This window comes from Aricia agestis, chromosome 22 (genome assembly GCF_905147365.1).
Source record: "Aricia agestis chromosome 22, ilAriAges1.1, whole genome shotgun sequence".
NCBI lineage: Eukaryota > Metazoa > Arthropoda > Insecta > Lepidoptera > Lycaenidae > Aricia > Aricia agestis.
In genome coordinates this window covers 4,571,850-4,592,654 of record NC_056427.1, presented here as the reverse complement: position 1 = coordinate 4,592,654, position 20,805 = coordinate 4,571,850, and the positions used below count along the sequence as shown (strand labels likewise).

General features: G+C 38.0%; 1 protein-coding gene and 1 long non-coding RNA gene across 2 annotated transcripts in view; both read left to right on the top strand.

The window, feature by feature from the left end:
• The window catches only part of LOC121738254 (sperm surface protein Sp17), a 135,250-nt gene that overhangs the window by 110,646 nt on the left and 3,799 nt on the right, over positions 1 to 20,805 (top strand). The window lies entirely within an intron of this gene.
• On the top strand, positions 362 to 19,150 carry LOC121738109. Its single transcript, XR_006037235.1, has 3 exons — positions 362 to 374; positions 18,726 to 18,730; positions 18,998 to 19,150. It is a non-coding gene; the product is annotated as an uncharacterized LOC121738109 (long non-coding RNA).

Genomic DNA, 20,805 nt, shown 5'->3' with positions numbered 1-20,805 from the left:
AAAGCTTTTTATCCTTCCCACAAATATAAAAGCTGACGTTAAAACATTAGCTTATTTTTCCTCTCCGTAAGCTATATAATGTGCCAAATTTTATACTTTTATAGATCATACCCGCAACTCCGTTTGCGTCAAAATTCGTTTAACGCGGAAACCTTTCATTTTTTCCGGGATAAAACTATTCTATGTCCTCTCTCGGGGCTCAAAGAATCTCCATACCTCAGCAAAATCGGTTCAGCGGCTTGGGCGTGAAGAGGTAACAGACAGACAGACACACTTTCGCATTTATAATATTAGTACGGATTCTTTTAGTAAGAAGAAGTTAGAAGTTTTTTCTTCAAGTATGATATTATTATACTAAATATACTAAGTACTAAGTATGATAATATTACACTAATATTATATACATAAAAAAAAAAACTCCGTGGTCCAGTGGTTCGGAGCATGGCTCTTGACTCGGAGGTCGTGGGTTCGATTCCCGCGTTGGAAACATGTTATTTCCAAGTTTGGTTAGGACAATGCAGGCTGATCACCTGATTGTCTGACAAGTGAGATGATCCATGCGTCGGATGGGCATGTAAAAAGTCGGTCCTGCTCAAGCTCTATATGACCAAATTGCTTCTACTCAAGCTCTATATGACCAAATTGGGCACACTTTATATAAAGTGTGCCCAAAGTGTATATATAGTAATAATTTGCTATATAGCAAATTATTACTATATAGAAACGATGTAAGTAGCTTTGCTAAGAAGTTTTTGTCATTTAGGTCGCTTTCACGTTACCAAAAAACATAGATAATAAAAATCTGAAATATCACACGACCATAAATATAATATGGCGACTACAGAATTAAAACATTGACGTATTACATATATTTTATGAAAATTGTTACTCGCCATAATATGAGCCTAATTTTATATGCGACTTAAGTTTTACTGTTAATGTATCTATGAATTGTAAGTAAATTTTTAATGCGCTTCTAATTTTCGATGGTTTCATAAATTGTATTAATAATTAAAACATATTTTTAAAATAAATTATTTTTTATTTGTCACTGAAAGCTGAAATTAAGTTTCCTAAAAGTCTAAATACCTATTCGGTTAACAAAAACCACTGTTAAAAATAACTTATTATTAGGCGTAACCGAAATTAAACGTTAAAATCGATAATTCATAAAATTAGTAAAAATTTTGACTGATTGCACTCCATCAAAACCAATTAAAGGTCTCTACACTAGCATATAATTCACCTTTCATGACTGTTTTTCTTATGAATGCTGAATAATTTGCTTTGAAACAAATTACTCAGCATTCATAAGAAATATTTCTTATGAATGCTATATAATTCACCTTTCATGACTGTTTTTCTTATGAATGCTGAGTAATTTGCTTTGAAGCAAATTACTCATCATTCATAAGAAAAACAGCCATGAAAGGTGAATTATATGGCGGTCAGCAAATATTAATAGCTACTAGGCTATATTAATAACTTCTAATTGGCGAAAAGCTGTATAGATGGAACTTACTTGGCTAGAAATTATTGTATTGGGAGCTTCCATATGACAGCTGTGTAAAAACGCTATATAGACGTTTACAGCGTAATTTTACACAGCTTTTAATGAAAAAATATAGTTGGCTATGTAATATGGCGCTATTTGGCTCTTTCTAATGTAAATCACCGCTACATCACTGCAATATGACCAAAAACGATATAAGCCAAATCTTACATAGCATTTGTGCTACCTGGGAATAGACTAGGGTGTTCTTGTGTATTGCGCACACACTTGGGCACCATAAAATTACTGCTGCGTAACTGGCCTGGTTTCAATGAAACCGGCCACCGTCACCGAAACCGGTGTGGGAGTTATTATTATTATACTAAAGACGAAATGTACAGCCAGGTAAACACGAATGGAAAGACCAAACGGCAGAATGCAAATCGAGACATAAAACTGCATTTAAGAGGGCGACTAACCCCAAAAATCCCCTGAAAGAACATAGGATACTTTATATCCTTTGGAAATTTTCCAGCAACGGAGTTGCGGGCATCGTCTAGTATTTTATATTAGAGAATCACTCTGAACCTTGGAGTATTATACCAGGTACCAATGATGAAATAGTCAAAGCAGATATGTTACTACCGCGCGCGTTGTGAAGATTCAAATACGGCCCAATTGGGCCGTCTGTTGTTTAGTCTGCATAACGTAGTGATTATATTCTCTTTGGTCTGCATCGAGCGCAGTCACGAACGTGCCGTGTCTTGTCTTACCTAAATAAATTGAAAATGACGTCGTGCACATTTCGAAAATGTACCAATTATAAAACACATGGAATCTCTTACCACATGTCTTGATTGCAATAAATACCTCGATTATTTACATTTTCAATAATTTTTTCGAACAAGCTGGAAAAAATCGAATTTTCGTCATAGCTCAGGCGAAGAAAGAGACAGCGATACGATTCGACGTTTAAAAATAGAACTGTCTCTTTTATGTAAATGGTTTTTCGTATCTTTTGTTCCACTTACCTGTCAAATTTGTCAATGTGTGCAATTTTGAATTTGAAAATTGTTCGGAAGAGATTTAAGCCGGAAAACAGTATGGATATAACAGATCTGTATAAGTCTACAGTAGAATAACATTGCCAGGTACAATACATATTTAAGCACAATAATGGTTTATTGTTGTTCGCCCTTGAAATGGAAGTTAAAAATGTTTTCTTCTCGAAAATAAAACAAACATAATTCCGCTTTACTGCTCTCAAGATACAAAAACGTTTTGTGCTAAGTGCACTTGAAGAAAAGGGGTGGTGTAATAAAGAGGTTATGCTTTAAACCCCTTGATAATAAAAAGATCAACGCTTTTTATACTTTATGGAATGTTTTGTCGATGTCTAATGCGTTAGAAAGTGCCTTGATAGACAAAGATAAGACTGATGTAATTATAATTAAGTACACAGTGTGGTACTTATTATATGTAAGAGCGAGAGTTAATTTTGAGAGTAGCTAAAATATTAAAAAAACTTAAGAGGTGTCAAGGGACACACCCAGCTGGAACAAAGTTATAAAATATAGGAGTCTATTTCTCAATACTAGAGATCGCCCAATGGTCGAAATTCGACTTCAAATAAAAAATTAAATTTTAAGTTTCCAACGCTTTTCTATCAGTGACTAGCTGTCCTGGCAAACATTGTTTTGCCTGTTTTCCCAGTTTTCCTACTTTTCTCTTGAAGTTTTTTCTGATTTTTTTTTATAAACCTCACGGAGCCCGAGACCTTTGCAACGAATGCAAAACCGTGGAAATCGGTTCGTGCGTTCTGAAGTTATAGCGTCAGGAAGGAAAACCCGACTTATTTTTCTATATTAAAAAAGATATTCTATTGTCAAAAAATTGATTTTATTATTTTTTACACATAATTCCTGCGACAGTCTCAGATTAATTAAGTCAAATGATGACATACTGGCCGTGTATTATTTGTTTTACAGTATTTAAGATTCAATATTTAAAAAAAAAAATTATCAACGCCCTCTGCCCCTACCATGGAGGTACTAATTAAAAAGTGTCGTTACAACTTTTTCGGTCTAGCCCCCGCAAGTCGCAACGCGCGATAAGGAACTACGTTCCAAAAACAATGATTTGCACTTCGCAAATGATGGCAGAAGAGAAAACCAAACAGTGCATAATCCTAAATTGCGCTTTCAATATTTTAGTATTGGAGGTTCTAAAAGGTGTGGTCAGAAGTCATAAACCAACAATTTAAAATGATAATTCCTCGCTCGATCTGAAGGCATAACAACGCTTGCCGGGTCAGCTAGTAATAAAAAGCCCGCAACTTCGTTGCGCCAATTTTTTTTATTGAGCAGGAACCGTGCATTTTCGAGAATAAAAATCTTATGTAATTTGACGGGACTCAAAGTATGGAGACTTTCAGCAAAGTTAGTACAGTGGTTTGAGCGCGAAAAGGCAACAGACAGACAGACACACTTTCGCATTTATGATATTATTAGTGAATAAATAATAATATTTAAGCAATAGTAATCATAACAAAGTTGACCCTAAAGTTCTCAATGTCGTAAAATTTTATTTTACGTCCTTAGGCGTTGAACGTGTTGTTAAGTCGGCTATACACTCGCGTGCTATTGGCGAGAAATTGACTATTTTTATGAACATTATATTTTTAGGGTTGCGTACCCAAAGGTTAAAAACAGGACACTATTATGGTTGGCTTCCACAAAAGGACAATATTTTTTGCCTATACATATTTCTCGATATTGCTTACCTTGTAAATTCGAGTAGTATTCGTTACGTCCAACGAACTTTAGCGGATTTAATTATTGTTTAAAGACTTTTTGTAGATTTGTTAATGATTGAGCTCAGAAATATCTGTGAGAAAGCTTTTACAAAACTGGTGTTGCAAATTCCGAACTTAAAATTGATAGTTTACTAGACAAGTGCAGCCGCACTTATTACCTACACGGCCCCTATGGTAGCATAAGGCTGCGTTTCCAGCAGAGATATGTTGCGAGGAATGTGTTTTTGAGAACCAATAGAATCGCTTCATTGACGTGAGCTTGCCGTGACATCGCTCAGCGCGGCGATGCTATTGGCTTTTAAAAACACTCGCAACACATCTCTGGTGGAAACGCAGCTAAGACTGGATTTATATACGTCCGTGCGAACGAGCGGTTTGGCCGCTACATCGCGAGATAACAAGCGGTAGTATGTAACTTAACGGTGTGGTCGCGCTGTCACTTACATACTTGTGATTTCATAATCTAGCGGCCAAGCCGCGCGTTCGAGCGGACGCATATATAATATATATATAGAGCCTTAGCCATAAGCATCGATTCGATCGGCCTACTTGTATTTTAAGGCCTTAAAAAGTAGAATTGAAGTCCATAAAACTTGCCATTATTTTCTCATAAAACCCTTCAATGTATATCCCACTTAACAATACCAGCTGTAACTGTAAGGGTGTGGCGGTACCCACAATTCGCCTAACATTCCTGCATCGCGCTATCGAAGTTTTCTGAGCGCGTCGCTATATATACGACAGCTGAGATGTATCACGTGGGCTTCGGCCTGACCGAGCATTTGTCCACTGCCGTCGTCACGGACAACAATTTAAATAAGGCTCAATTTATACTGCCGCGGAATGGAACGGTATGGAAGCGTCAATATCGCCATATTATGGAAAGAAATTGGCACCGGATAATTCTGCGGTATTTAATTTGTGCCTTATACTGTTGATATAAAGTTCATTGTGCTATGTACAGTTCTTTGCAAAAAGACGTTTCCGTTCCATTCCGCAGCGGAATAAACTGAGCCTAAGTATCTAAACACACTAGGCCGAAAAAACGCGGCCGAAGTTCGGCATGATTACGCCTACAATGTATTTTAAATTACCGATGACACACCATGCCGAAATTCCGTCGCGTCATATTACATGCGTTTGACATTCGGACGTAATCATGTTGAACTTTGGCTGGGTAACTTCGCCATGGTGTGTTTAGACACTTTACTGTATGACCTAGTCTATAGGTTTCATTTTCTACCGACATCAGCCAAGCGACCCTTGCCGCCGCTGCTTTGTAGAGGCGTACAGCGAAATGAAACTTATAGCCTAGGTCATAAGGTGGAATTTTATTTGAATTTTTGCCGTTGACGTCCCGATAGCAGCAGTAAACAAACGGCCTTATAGGCATTTATCAAGTGAGCCCTTTTCAATCTCGCAGGGCTGTATCGGTTTTTGCTGTAATTTGTGAGTTCATTCCGTTGTTGCGGGAATGGGGTGAATGGGGTCACAATGGGCTTAGCAGATGGGGTGATGGATTATTGGAATGGGCTATAGTTTAAAAGAGGCAGTGTTGTATATAATATAATTGAAAATCTATTGTGTCGGCGATACCCACGATCGAGGTGTTAAATTAAGTTTGAATTGTGTGTTTTCCATGGGACAACTCACAAATCCCATGGAAAACGCACATTGTTGGTTAATTTCTACTTAAAATTGAGCAAAGCACTAAGAATCTGAAACAGCAATAATTTTGTATGAAATTTTAAAAATTCATTGAAATATAACTATTTTTCACTCCTATAAAACTACTAACATACCCAGTATACAATTCTTTATACGGAACCCAAAAAAAACATAAAATAAATTTTATTGTGTCAGTTTTGGTGTTTGTAAAAATTGCAAAATTAAATATTTAAAGGCGGGTATGAAATGTGTCCATACAATAATCATGAACATCGTCCTGCTAAGTACGGTGACCATGATTACAGAGAGAAAGTGGGATAAGTCCCCGGTCCTGTGAGTAGGGTGACCATGATTTTAGAGAAAGTGGGATAAGTCCTAATTTTAGAGTTCCTTATCCATAGGGTAAAAGTATCTGTCTATCACTAGACTGTATCTAGAACTATAACTATACAGTCGAGAAGTGGCAATCGAACTCACGACCTACAAATCGTGAGCTGCGTTCTATGCCACTGGACCATATTTTCTATTCGGTGAAATTAGAATAGTATCAGCCTAATTTATATTACAGTACATATGTTACAATCAGGCGATTTATTTACTCCTTTACGTATACACAACATGACACTATAGTATGTCCAAAAAGAGTAGACGCCGAACACAAATATAAAATTACATAAAATATTGAAAAACTTTTAAACCAGATATAAAATGTGCAATAATAAATAATATTGTGAGTGAAAATACGAGGTGAAAAAACCACCATTAGGATTAGAAAAATTAGTTCAGCATCTACTCTTTTTTGGCAGACTGTAGTATATAATTAACCAGAAGATTAAAAAACGCGCATAAGTCACTTCTCTTATAGTCCGTGCAATCCAGAAAGACGCGCCCCACCAATTTTTGGATGAGCATCTTTACTTTGACCGTGACGCTTTTTCTTATTGGTCTATTTATTGTAGTGTGCGCGTGCACTCATAGGTAATTAGTGTGTACTGATAACACTCAAACATTGGCGAAAGCTTGCACACATATACTATAAACGATTAGGGGAGTAGTGGAGCGCGTCTTCGTGGATTGCATGGACTATATATTGCAGATGTTACTCACCATCAGGTGATACATTTACTTTAGGGACTCTAAACACGATACTGTTACATACTCGCTTTGTGACATATCAAAGGCCAAGAATACTCGTACCAAACTTGAATTTGGTACACAGTACACACTCAACTTGCTTGTAGTAAACTTGAATTTAGTACTCTCGCAAGCTATTGTTATACCTGCTTGTACTAGGTCGTAATTAGTGAAATCTTTGATTAACTGTCTAGCTCAAATTCAAATTATTTAAGAGGATACACCAGGGGCTAGAGAAATGAAAAAAAAGTACGTGTAATATCTATAGCTGTCTCCCTTACCTCAAGCCTATACCGCAGAACGCGATAGAGACAACTGCAGAAAATCCAGAAAATCAACGATTCGTTGTCCCCTGATTCCTTCTCCAAAACTTAACCGATTTAAGTACTTTTTTCATTAAAGATTAAAAAAAGGCTTGAGCTGTGTTCCTATGTTTTGTTTTTTTTGTATAATCTAGCCAAATCTGTTTTCTGGACGTTTGAACACAGCGGAAAATCTGGCCATTTTTTTAGGTTTTTGAACGTTCATATCTTATTTAATAATTAAATTATGAAAAAAAAGAAAACATAGGGACATCGTATTAGTGGCCGTAGATATTCAGGAAAAAAATTATAACTCTACTAGCATTATCCAGGGAGGAAACAGGGGACAACATTTGCATGGAAAAAAGGGCGGTGTGGAATCCTCTTAAGCATACAATAATATTATACAATAGTAGGTAGCATACAATAATATACAAAAGCTAGGTAGCGTCACGTCATCTAATCCCATGCTAAGTAAAAACTTGTGTTATGGCAATCAGACAGCGGATGCACGCCGAACAATTTTATCCTAGTATATATTATTTACACATTCACACACACAATCACACTACACTTTATCACGTTCAACTGTCACAATTATTATAGAGATACTAGCTGACCCGGTAAACGTTGTTTTGCCATATAAATTATTTCTAGTATCAATATAAAAAGTAGATAAAAACCTATTCCCAGGCCTAATTAATGTTAAAAAAAAATCATTAAAATCGGTTGAGCCGTTTTGGAGGAGTTAGCGCACAAAAACTGTGACACGAGAATTTTATAGATCAGAGAGAAAGTCTGAGAGAAACAAGACTATTCGTCTTTGAATCCATAACAATACTTACCTGAAAATCAGATAATTAGCACAGATATGAGGTAGAATGCTTTATATACTGAAACTTTTTTAGGATGGGGAAAAATTTGTAAACTAAAGCGCCAGGACACGTGATCTGATCTTAAATTCATAAGACGAAACGATAGAGATCCCTCTCTACCACACGGTCAATATTATGTATGCCCTGCCCGCTATTTACTTAGTACAGTATTCGAATCAAGAAATTTCGTACCGAAAAAAAACCTTACCAGATTTGCCAGACTTCAGCGCGGTGTTTGTGTGCGTGCAACTAGACGTATGCGAATTATAATTACACAAATTGATAAAAAATGCTATGCAATAGCTTTATCGCGGCAGTCCCCGAGTGCTACACGTACTTTTTTACTTCCATAGGCACTTCCGGTGTACAAAAATATTTACGAAAATACGATGATCATTTCATGATTAAGAAATAACACAGTTTAACTGAAAATATTATTTTTCAAATTCTCAAATATCAGTCTTGATTTAATCATAACAAACTGAGGGAGGTTGCTGTAAAAATCTTAGGAATTTCAGCGTAATGGTCCATAAAATGGCCAAGCGTTTTGTCACTGTGACATATTGTACGGACTTGGTGACTTTATTGAGACAGGGGGCGACAGCAACATAGATGAGCAAAACCAGCAAAACTGTCTTTTGACAGTTTTGACGCTGCACGAAATATAGTAATACAAGGATTTCGTCGTTACAACTGTGTTTTTGGTACTTAATGTATGGCGACTTGCCAACCTCCTTTAACTTAATTTGAACAAAGGAAATTATATATTCCTTTGGAATTAGGAGCTGCGCTGTAGTTTGGTATAGTGTTTTGTGAGCAATAGTAATATTGTTTTATTAAGTGGGTATTTTAAGGGCAAGCTGCATAAAGGTCTTATTTCAGCTGCAAAATTGTGACAGTCATCAAATGTGTGACTTTTTTCGTGGCTTAGTATGTACATATACTTGCCATAAAAGGGTGGTAAACCACCTATAAAATTGTTATGAGGGTGTGGCACGGAAGAAAGGTTATAACTATTTTATCTTCCGTTTGAAGCATCGAAATACAATAGTACAGAACGATAACTATGACATTTGACCGCTCCAATATGGCTTGAATTACGGTTACATAAAAATGTATTTGTCCTATCTTCTTTTTTCTTTTCTATAAAGTGCCATGTCTATATTCAATCTATAGCTATCCAAAATTTCTGTCCAAAAAAACAAATCGGTTCTGTCGTTCAGCTTATGTGAGACTAATAAAAAAAAACACTTTTATTCATATAGATTGTCTAAGTTGTCAGGGTAGATGGACGGACAAAGCGAAATTATTAGGGTTCCTTGTTGGTACTATGAAATCCTAAAAACGTAGCTAAGCTACGAAAATTGCTCAATGGATTCGAATGTCACAACTAACTAAAAGTGTGCTTTGATACGTATATATGGAACAATTTTATAATTCTGTTACTCTTCCATAGTCATGGTATTTCGATGGTTCGAAGCGATGTGTAGATTTTATCGAAAGCGACTTTTCTTTATGAGCGAGAAATTCATTTCTTTTGTCAATATAATATGTGTCCCTTGAAGGTGATAGAGAGATGGGTATGTTTTACCACCTTAAACCCTTAAAAGGTTTTAATGTTGAATAGCCAAGATCGATAATAGCCCATAGGCTATACTAATATCATGCTAATATCTATGTTTACATTGTAATTTTTTTTAAAGACAAATTTTCCACTTTTTTTACTAAAAAGTGGCCCCGTGCGAGTTTCTTACGCCGGTTCTTCTCGGCGGGGTAGTTCCCGAACCGGTGGTAGGCAACATGTAGTTCAACGTTCTGAAAAAATTTGATTCAGATTTATTCAGAAATAAAACAAATTTTATTTATTATATTTATGTCTCTCTGTCTGTTACCGCTTCACGGCCAAGCCGCTGAACCAATTTTGCTAAAATTTGATATTATGGATCTCCATATTATCATCCTAACATCCCGGAAAATGTTAAACCGTACATTTTTCCGGAATAAAAAATTTCCTATATTTCGTGCCGGGACTCAAAGTGCACGCAAAGTGCGGGAGCATTCCATAGCAAATTTTAGTAAAATTGGTTCAGCGGTTTGAGCGTGCAGAGGACAGACAGACAGACAGATAGATACTTTTTATATTTGTGGCGGTACCCACAATTCGCCTAACATTTCTGCATCGCGCTATCGAAGTTTTCTGAGCGCGTCAGTATATATACGACAGCTGAGATGTATCACGTGGGCTTCGGCCTGACCGAGCATAACACCTCGCTCGGTCGGAAGATCTTCCTTTGGCCACCACACGCACATCCCACATTGGTGACCCTCGACAGAACACGCCTCCTTCATCATCATCACTCCCCGCCCCTCCGCACCGCGCCAGCCAGCATCGCCTCATCGGGTACATCGTCCACTAGCCGCAATGTACCGCGGCCTGGGCGACTCCGCATCGGCATCATCGGGCTTTCTCACTACACCGACCGGTCAGCAAGCAGAGCACATCTCTCCTGGTCAGCACGTAGCATCGGCCCCGCACGGCAGCTTATCCGACCTACTGGATCCCGTGCAGCAGCTTACAGTTCCGACTCACTGGGACTCACTGCAACAGTTCCGACTCACTGGAACTCACTGGCATTGGCGACTCAAGCGACAAGACTTCAAGATTCGACCTCCGGCCTTCGGGGGGGAGTGATGTGGCGGTACCCACAATTCGCCTAACATTTCTGCATCGCGCTATCGAAGTTTTCTGAGCGCGTCAGTATATATACGACAGCTGAGATGTATCACGTGGGCTCCGGCCTGACCGAGCATAACACCTCGCTCGGTCGGAAGATCTTCCTTTGGCCACCACACGCACATCCCACATATTTATAATATTAGTAGTAAGTATGGATGTAAATATATTTTTATTTGTAACCTAAATGTGAAAGAACTTAGAAATATATCGCGCAAGTTGAAAATGACATTTCGTAAAGTATGGTGACCATATATCAACATAACTACGGACACGTCCCACTTTTAAGTTCAGCACATTACTTCCTTTGGCTTTGTAAGATATTCACGTCTTTAAATATTATTTTTGAATGAAAATTGCCCAAATTCCATGGGTCGTAGCGTTGATCCATCATTATCAGCCTCAGCCTTAGAAACATGTACTATAAAAGGTGCAACATCATCAACGCCGTACACTTTTTTGTTTTCAAATTCAGGGCAGACGTAACTCATTTGAATGGATGGAACGGAATGTGCATTGTTAGATAATTTTTTTGCACTTAAATTGTTGCCATCAGGATTTGCACGCTTCCTTGTCGCTGTAACATTGTTACAGTCCATTTCTTCGACTTGTTGGCATGCCTGAGTATCCTTACCTCCACCTACCGGATCGGGCGGCTCAGCGTCCATGACGCTATACTAGGACATAACTATTAACTACAAAACTATTTAAAATAACACTTACACTAGGACAAACACAATAATTTTACACACCCAAAACCGAAAATAGAAACTTCAACAACAATAATCGAAAAATAACAATGATCGGAATTAAACAAAGTGAAAAACCAAAATAAGAAAAAACACTTGTTTACACACTCGACCGGAAAAGCAGAGTCGATTTCGCAGAACTGACATTTTACAAACGTGAATCTGACGTTTCACAAAAGACAGTTCTATGGTAGTGAAATGTCGCGTCGTGTCGCCTCAGTGCGGTCCCGCCTTTGCCTTTCTATATTATTATATTTCGATGTAAACCCACTTCACTTATTAATGGTTTCGGCTTCTGGGTTCCCACAGTGAAGTTGCAGCAAGTTATCGAGCTGCGGTACTGCGGTGAAGTTTGTCGCGAGTTTGGAATTGTGTGTTTAAATTATTGAGCGTTTGGATTTCGTAACTTGTAAGTTGTAGCTGGCAATTTATGTAGCCTGGCATAAGCAATTGTAGTAAAATAATAACTTGGAGGATATAAAAAGCTTTCTAAAGTATTTATAAATAGAAGGGTTTGAAAACGTAGCAGCATGGCAGGCATTGATTTTCGTCACGTAGCAGAAAGAAAGGGGGATATCCTACGCTGCTGCAGCTGTCTACTCTTCCTACATCTTACTTATTTTCGATCAGGTAATGTGTCATGAATCTCACGACGCTAGTTTAACATAACAGGATGTTACCCATCCCAAAATGTGCAAAATACTGCTTAAGAATTTTTTAAATGAAAAAAAAAACATTTTTTTAATTTTTCTGTAGCACGTATCACTTGAATGACTCATTAGTTTTAGTAATAAAAACTCAATCTCAGTATTTACTCTCTTAGTGCGTTTATACTATAGTGACGATAAGATTGGAATAATCGCGTCAAAAAGTCCTTTCTAAGGCCGGTATAAATAGTACTCAAGATGCATCTCGGTCTCAAGACACGGTTCAGGCTCTATGATTGGTTGGCTGTCAAAATTTGGACAAATCACAGAGCCGAACCGCGTCTTGAGACCGGGTCCCATCTTAAGTTTCCTAAAAAGCATTATGTAAATGATGTTACATCGAAGAATTCATGTTGAATCGCTTAACCCTTTAGCCGCCAAGGTCGGAATAATCCGACAAATATTTTCGTGCCCATTTCGCCAAGGTCGGATATTTACGATCAGTACCACTACTCGGTTAATCTGCCTTTTTTGTTTGATAGCACTGTATTATATTAAAATAATGTTTATACTTGGTAAATAGTTAACGAAGTAATCATTTACAATTGATTACACTTTAGTTTATTAATTAGAAGACCTAAAAATAATGTCTAAAGTTAAATAAATTACCGAAAATATTCTTAGAAAAGTGTATTGATGTCCAACGCCTGAGTCGGAAAAATCCGACAGTAGGGACGGGTCATAAGCAATGATTTCCTGATGCAAAAATCCACATAAATTAAAACATTTATGTTTTTACTATCTAATTTATTATAAAACAAATAAAGCAATGGTTACTGAACAAATAAACGTGTTTGTTTTACTTAATTTATAATAAATATAGTATAAAAATTTCAGTGATTGAATTGACGATACCCATCCCTAGCCTGCATGTTTAGAAACGAATGTTGTCAACAAATTCTGCGCCACGGTCGGAAAAAGACGACCGCTTCTGACGTCATAAGCGAGTGCCGCCCTCTAGAAATTTCCACTAGTGTTGTGCTTATGATGATGCTATCGATAAATGTGATTGTAGTGGATACTTAAATTAGAAATAAAATTACAATAAATTACAAAGTAGCGCTTTCCTATCTGTCTGTCTGCTACGACTTAAAGATGAAATTGTATGCGTGTAAAGGGGATGGGATATCGATCTACTATTGAAAATCTATATTTGTAGTAGGTTATTTATTTAAACAACTCAATTATTTAATCCGTGAAAACTATGAAATTAATATTGTTTGAAATGTAATAACAAATATCGCGAATTATGTCACTTCCCTATTCAAGCTGTTTTTATCTAATGTTTTTGCCAGCGTTGTATATTTACTTACAAATATTAGATATCAGTTTATACTTTATATAAATTATAAATTAAGAAATGAATTATCGACATCAAAAAAGATAAGTATTGCACATCACTATTTGTTGTAGGTATAAATTTTTCGATTTATGGTGCTGGCGCTAGAGGCACGACAATTGATTTTAAGCTGGGCGGTTAAAGGGTTAAAAACATTAAAATGGACGGCATTAAAAAGGTAGGTCGAAACCGCATCTCTGTAGAGTTTACACTAGCTGTCCATGCTAATGAGTTTTTAAACCTGTCTGTGCTTGTTAGTGCTGGATATGTTGTGGGATTTCCATTCTACAATGTTTCCCGCATGGGCATAGTGCGAGACATTCCAGTCGAATGGTCCATGGAGGAGCTAGTCACAAATTTATCTATACCACCTGGTTATGGCGATGTTATGAAGGCCCGGAGACTGAGCCGGAAGATTTTTAATGATCAGCATCAACCTATTTACACTCCCACCCGGTCTGTTGTCCTGACATTTTCTGGCCAAAAACTCCCTTCCCGCGTGTATTGCTAATTACACATCCCTCCCAGTTGAAGCATATGTCCTACCAAACATCCAATGCAATAAATGTTGTCGTTTTGGTCACATTAAACCCCAATGCCGTTCTCAGCCTAGGTGATTTAAGTGTGGTGAATCACACGAGGGTGAAACTTGTGTGGTTTCCATTTTTACGTGTTTGTTTTGTTCCGGCTCTCATGCGGCTAACAACCCATCTTGCCCAGAGCACATACGTCAAAAGGAAATTAAGTTGGTCATGTCACAGGAAAGCGTCTCGTACCTGGAAGCTTCGGCTCGTTTCCGTCCGGTGAGACGCTCTTTTGCTGATTCGGCTAAAACTTCTCCCTCTGTGATTTCTGCAGTCAATTCAAGATCCCAACCCAAATCCCCTGCTACCACATCCTATAAAAAACCGTCTTCATTCCCCGCCGACCAATTATTCCTGTGACCCCTGGGTATGATCACCAGGCTCACAGAAATATTATTGAGGAACCTGTTTCACAACTACCTAATGGTAGTGCTTATCCTTCTGCATTTGAACTCTCCCCTATCGATAACTTTATTGATGCCCTTATTAGTACCCTTTGCCAAGTAATCTCCCGGTTCAGTGACTCCGGATTACCGACAAAACTCGTGCAAACTTGACTCAGCTTCTCAACGTAGTTCTCAGCAATAATAATAATAATAATGGATCTGTTCCCCATGGTCCAGTGGAACTGTCGTAGCGTTAAAAACAAAAAACAAGAAATCCTGTATATTGTTAATAGATACAATCCACCTATTATTACCGTCCAGGAAACGTGGTTAAAGCCCGATTCACGTTTTCGTGTTCCTCGCTCGCTACTCATGTTTCCGGGATGACAGAATAGATGGCAAGGCTGGTGTAGCCATTTTGGTTTCCAGCAAGTGTACATATTCTTTGTTATCTCTCCCTGTACATAGCAGTAGTTTTAATATTGTGGCTGTCCGAATTGTAAATACTGTGTATATATCTGTATATATTCCCACTCCTAATCCTTCTATCCTTTCTGAATTTTCAAATATTATTTCCTCTATTTCCCTTCTTGAGGCTCCTACTTTAATGATTCCAATTCCTCTCTATTCATGGACATATTAGATGACAATAATCTGGTTGTGCTAAACGATGGATCTCCCACCCGTAGGGTTTCGCCTTTGCAAAATCTAAGGGCTGTGGTGGATCTCTCGTTGTGCTCACCGTCTATTGCTTCTTTATGTTCATGGTCTGTACTTCCCAGTTCCTATGGTAGTGATCATTTTCCTATCCTTGTAACAATAACTTACTCGACTAGACAGACATTCACCCCTATCCCACCCCGACAAAAATTTAAGCTGTACGAGTATAAAGCAAATTGGTCATAATACGCAATAGCGACAGATTCGGAAACCAATCTCATCCCTTTAAACACAAATCACGATCCTCACTTTCAATATCAAAATTTAAAAAATACCCTTCTTCAGGCAGCAGAAAAAACGATTCCCCTTAAACAAACAGGAGATCGTAGATTGTCTCCCCCGTGGTGGGATGACGAGTGTACATCAGCTTGCAAGCGTCGTAAGGATGCTGAAAAACTTTATGCTAGGTCCATGACCATGGCTAATTATATAAATTACAAAAAAAATTTCGGCTGAGGTTTCAAAATTATTTTCGGGAAAAAAAGAGAAGGTTGGAGACAATTTTGCCTAAGTCTCTCGCCTACATCTAAACCCTCAATCATTTGGAAAAACATTAAAAAATTTCGTAGTTCTCTGTCGGCGAGCAATTACCGTCAGTCCAATGATCCTTCTGAATGGATTGATGCGTTTTCGCGAAAGTTGGCTCCCTTGACGGCTCCATCTTTTGACGAAATTCGCGTTAGTACTTCTCAGGGATCATCTTCAAATTGATTAGACTTTCCGTTCTCTCTGGAGGAATTCCGTCTGGTTTTAGGTTCATTGAAGGATACCGCTCCTGGTGCAGATGGAATAACATACTCCCTTATGGTCAACAGTGGACCTGACACACAACAGCTGTGTCTGAACGTTCTTAACGACATCTATCAGTCGGAAGTTCCTCCGGATGAGTGGCGGTCCCAAATTATTCTACCGATCCTTAAACCGGGAAAGCCTGGTAATGATCCGTCTAGCTATAGACCAATAGCACTTTCGGCCACTTTGGGAAAAATTCTGGAACACCTTATCAAAAACCGTTTGGAATGGTTTTTGGAGAGCCGGGGTGGGGTGTTTTTTCTAAAACACAGTTTGGTTTTCAAAAAGGCTATAGCACAACAGACGGTATAGGAACCTTAGTGACTGACATACGCATAGCCTTTTTGAAAATAGAACATGTGGTAGCGGTGTTTTTGGATGTATCATCGGCATACGACAACGTCAGTCTTCCAATACTCGGGCAGAAATTGCGACAGCTGAGTGTCTCAGAGAAGATGACGAACTATATCTGCAATTCCCTTTCCTCTCGTACTTTATACGTACGCTCGACCGGATAAATACCACGTTCTCACAGAAAACCGGCGTGAAACAGCGCTTGCGCTGTGTTTCGCCGAGTGAGTGAGTTTACCGGAGGCCCAATCCCCTAACCCCTACCCCATTCCCTTCCCTACCCTCAACTTTTCCCTTCCCTTCCCTACCCTCCCCTATTACCCTATTCCCTCTTAAAAGGCCGGCAACGCACTTGCAGCTCTTCTGATGCTGCGAGTGTCCATGGGCGACGGAAGTTGCTTTCCATCAGGTGATCCGTTTGCTCGTTTGCCCCCTTATTTCATAAAAAAAAAAAAAAAACTTCCTAAAACTCCTCCCTTCCTCCTTTATTGATTTATATAGGCCTTCCCCAAGGTAATGTCCTCAGTCCAACGCTTTACAATATTTATACCTTAGATCTTGACCTCTGTATAAATAGTTTTTGCGAGATAGTTCAGTATGCTGATAATATAACCATTTACATTGCCTCAAAAGACATCGCGGAATGCTCTGCTCGACTTAACGCTGCCATTCAGTATCTTAATGATTGGATGGACAGACATGGTCTCACTATTTCTATTGCCAAAAGTTCGGTTGTTGTGTTTACCAGATCTAAATTAATACCAAATATTACCATCTATTCAAATCACCAAGTTTTCCCGGTTAAGGAAAAAGTAAAATTTTTGGGTGTCTATTTAGACACCCAAAAATTTTACTTTTAGAGGCTTACTGGGGTACATCATATAAATCATGTGGTGAAGAAATGCGAAAAAAACATTAATATTCTCCGCTCACTCTCTGGTGTTTGGTGGGGTTCACATCCTTGCACGCAGAAGCTGATGTACAATGCGTTAGTCCGAAGCCATCTAGATTATGGTTCATTTCTTCTCGAGCCTTGCAATAAATTACCATTGAAAGTTCTGGACAGAATTCAATCAAAATCTTTAAGGATTGTTCTTGGGGCCATGAGGTCCACACCTATTAACGCACTTCAAGTTGAATGTGGGGATCCCCCACTTAACATCAGAAGACAATATCTGTCTGACAGATTTGTGTTTAAATTATTCCAGAATTCATCTCACCCACTCCTACATAAACTCCACACCCTTTCACAGCTAGTTAGCTCTTCAAGCTCAGTAGCTTGAAGGCAGGGAAGGTCTTTATGGCGCCAGTGCGCCATAAAGACCTTCCCTGCCTTTTGACTAGCTACCATACCATTACCCGTCTTCCTTGTCCTATATTCCAATGTAGACTTAATCCTCTTTTCACTACTCCCTATAATACACTTACCCTCCCTCCAAAAGTGCTTCTAAATTTTTCAATAGACAAGGGCTCAACCATGGCTAACACACAATTCAAGCACATTATTCACCAACACTTTGAGGATTGGCTGTTTATTTTCACAGACGCATCAAAGCTTTTGGAGGGCAGCTGCGTTGGTGTGGCTGTATGGAATCCGAAAGTTAATGTAATTCTAAATTTTAAATTACCTCCAAATTCCTCTGTGTTTACAGGGGAAACTCTTGCTATTTTCGTGGCTCTCTCATTTGTTGAATCCCACCATGTCAACAAATCCATTATACTTTCGGATTCCAGAAGTGCCCTGGAGGCCATCAACTCCAATCAGTTCCGCTCCAAATGCAAATTCCCTTTGGTCTTGAAAATAAGACAGCTGCTCTTTGAGTGTCACATAAAAGGTATTCAGGTTGTCCTAGCTTGGATACCGGGGCATAGTGGGATTACTGGGAATGAGGCGGTAGACACATATGCTAAGGACGCAATAAGTACTGGTGTGTCAAGTCAGTATATGGTCTATTGTCAGGATTTAATTACACTAGCCAAACACCACATGACCAACAGATGGCACAATGATTGGGTCAAAACTAGCGAAATTAAGGGGAAACACTATTTTGGAATTCAGAACACTATACCTATTAAGCCATGGTTTTTAAATTCAAACAGGCAACCAAAATGGTGTGCTCAACAATTTGCCGAATGAGACTGGGACACTGTGGCACGCCAGTTTTCTTGGCCAAGATTAGGGTGAGAGATCACTCCTTATGTGAATGCGGCCTAGATGAGGGCACTCTAGACCACATTTTCTTCTCATGTCCAAGGAACCAACCTTCCCTGTATGGTATCCTCCCCCCTACCATTCCTCGTCCTATCAATCTTAAATCTGTTTTGTCCTTTGTAAATTGAGGTGTATAGTACTAACCCTAAATGTTTGTGCTTGTTTTAGATTTTTCAACATCCGTACGCGTCTCAAATCATACCTTGTTTGTTCATAAAGCCAACCCATCCTAGAGCAGAGTCACATCAACCACTTTGACATTGGCAACTCACTACGGGGCCATTTTTAAATAAGAAGAATGTCAGTTCTATGGAAGTGAAGTGTCGCGTTTTGTGTCACTTTAGTACGCCTTGAAGTTCCACAAAAGGTTCCATCAAAGATTGATTTGCCGTTGACGGACCTACGTGATTTGGCCGAATTATGTCAATTCGATGTTAGTTGTGATCTGGGTTTGATATAACGCAATCAAATTACGTAGGCCTCACATCTGCCTATGAATCAACATATCGTGTGATATTATCGTGGAACCATTTTTTGACAAAATTACTCTTCCATACTATTATTCGTATGTTTCGAAGTCCAAAATGAATTTCTGAATAACCACCGTGCTTTTATGGAAATAAAATGTATGCGAATGAAAATAAATGAATAATGTAATTGAATTTTTATGTTTAAGGTTCTCGTGGCTTTCCGAAATAGGTTGTGTCTTTGTGTAATATTTTAGGGAAATATAAATTAATGATAAATTTATCAAGCACAAAGTAATACTTTGTGCTTGATAAATTTATCACAAAATTAAAAGAATTTTACATGTCTCTTGAGTATCTTAAAAGTTTCATAAAGTTAAGTTCAGCTAAGCAGTGACAACTGAAGCACAATAGACATAACTACCAGTAGTTCGACTGCAAAGAAACTGACAGGTTTCAATATCTGTCAAATTCGTCGGGTTTCACTTGGATTATGAACGGAATGTGCCTCGCGCTGGCTGATATAATTTATTTTTAAATATTTAAAATAAAGATTTCAAAATTGGATTCTGACAATTTTGATCGCATGTGCCAAAACACAAACAACAATACGACCAAAGAGGAACACGTCCAGCGAATTTGTCATAGTTTTAAATTAGTAGGTTACAATTTAACAACCCTAGCTACGATTTTCGTCATAATACGTCAAATTTAAAAATTTCAACATCAGTTCTACGTGGGCATACTTTATAATTCTGTCTACTCTGACTGAAGTTTTAATAAGACCTTAACCTAAAGGAATTATATAGAATTTTAGATGTATAGAATAATATTAATAGTAGGCAGATAGACGTACAGACAAACACATCTCACAAAAAACATTTTATGTAAAATGCTGCCAAGGCGACCACATAAGGTTTGCCCTGTGAAAAAGATATCAGATCTCATGTAGAGCCAAGCTTCTGAAACTACACGGCTTAACTCTTCCGACCCTCCTCCCAAACTCCAAGAAATTCTATATATTAGTAAATGTATGGCTTCGCCGTTTCCCTACCTAATATTTAATTTTTGATCAGGGCCTAGACAAACGGCAAGCGATTATCGTAAACGAAACCGTCAACGCCACAAAATGTATGGGATTTGACATTAGTATTCCCTAGCAAAGGGATGACTTATGTCAAATCGCATTTTTTGAAGCATGCAAAATTATCATAAATATTTAGATAATACAGCAATTTAATATTATTAGAAGATAGCTACAGAATACACATTCATTAATCACATAGAAAAAAGTTGCCTTTACTATCCAGAGAAAAAAAAACTACATTTAATCGTCTAATGTTATTTGTTAGCGTTCACGATAATCGTTTGCCACTTGTCTACTAGGGCTGAAGTATCGAAATTGAGCCAAGCCATACATATTTACTAAATGCCATTATTTATCTTTACTATAATAATAGACTCAATCGTTTATATTA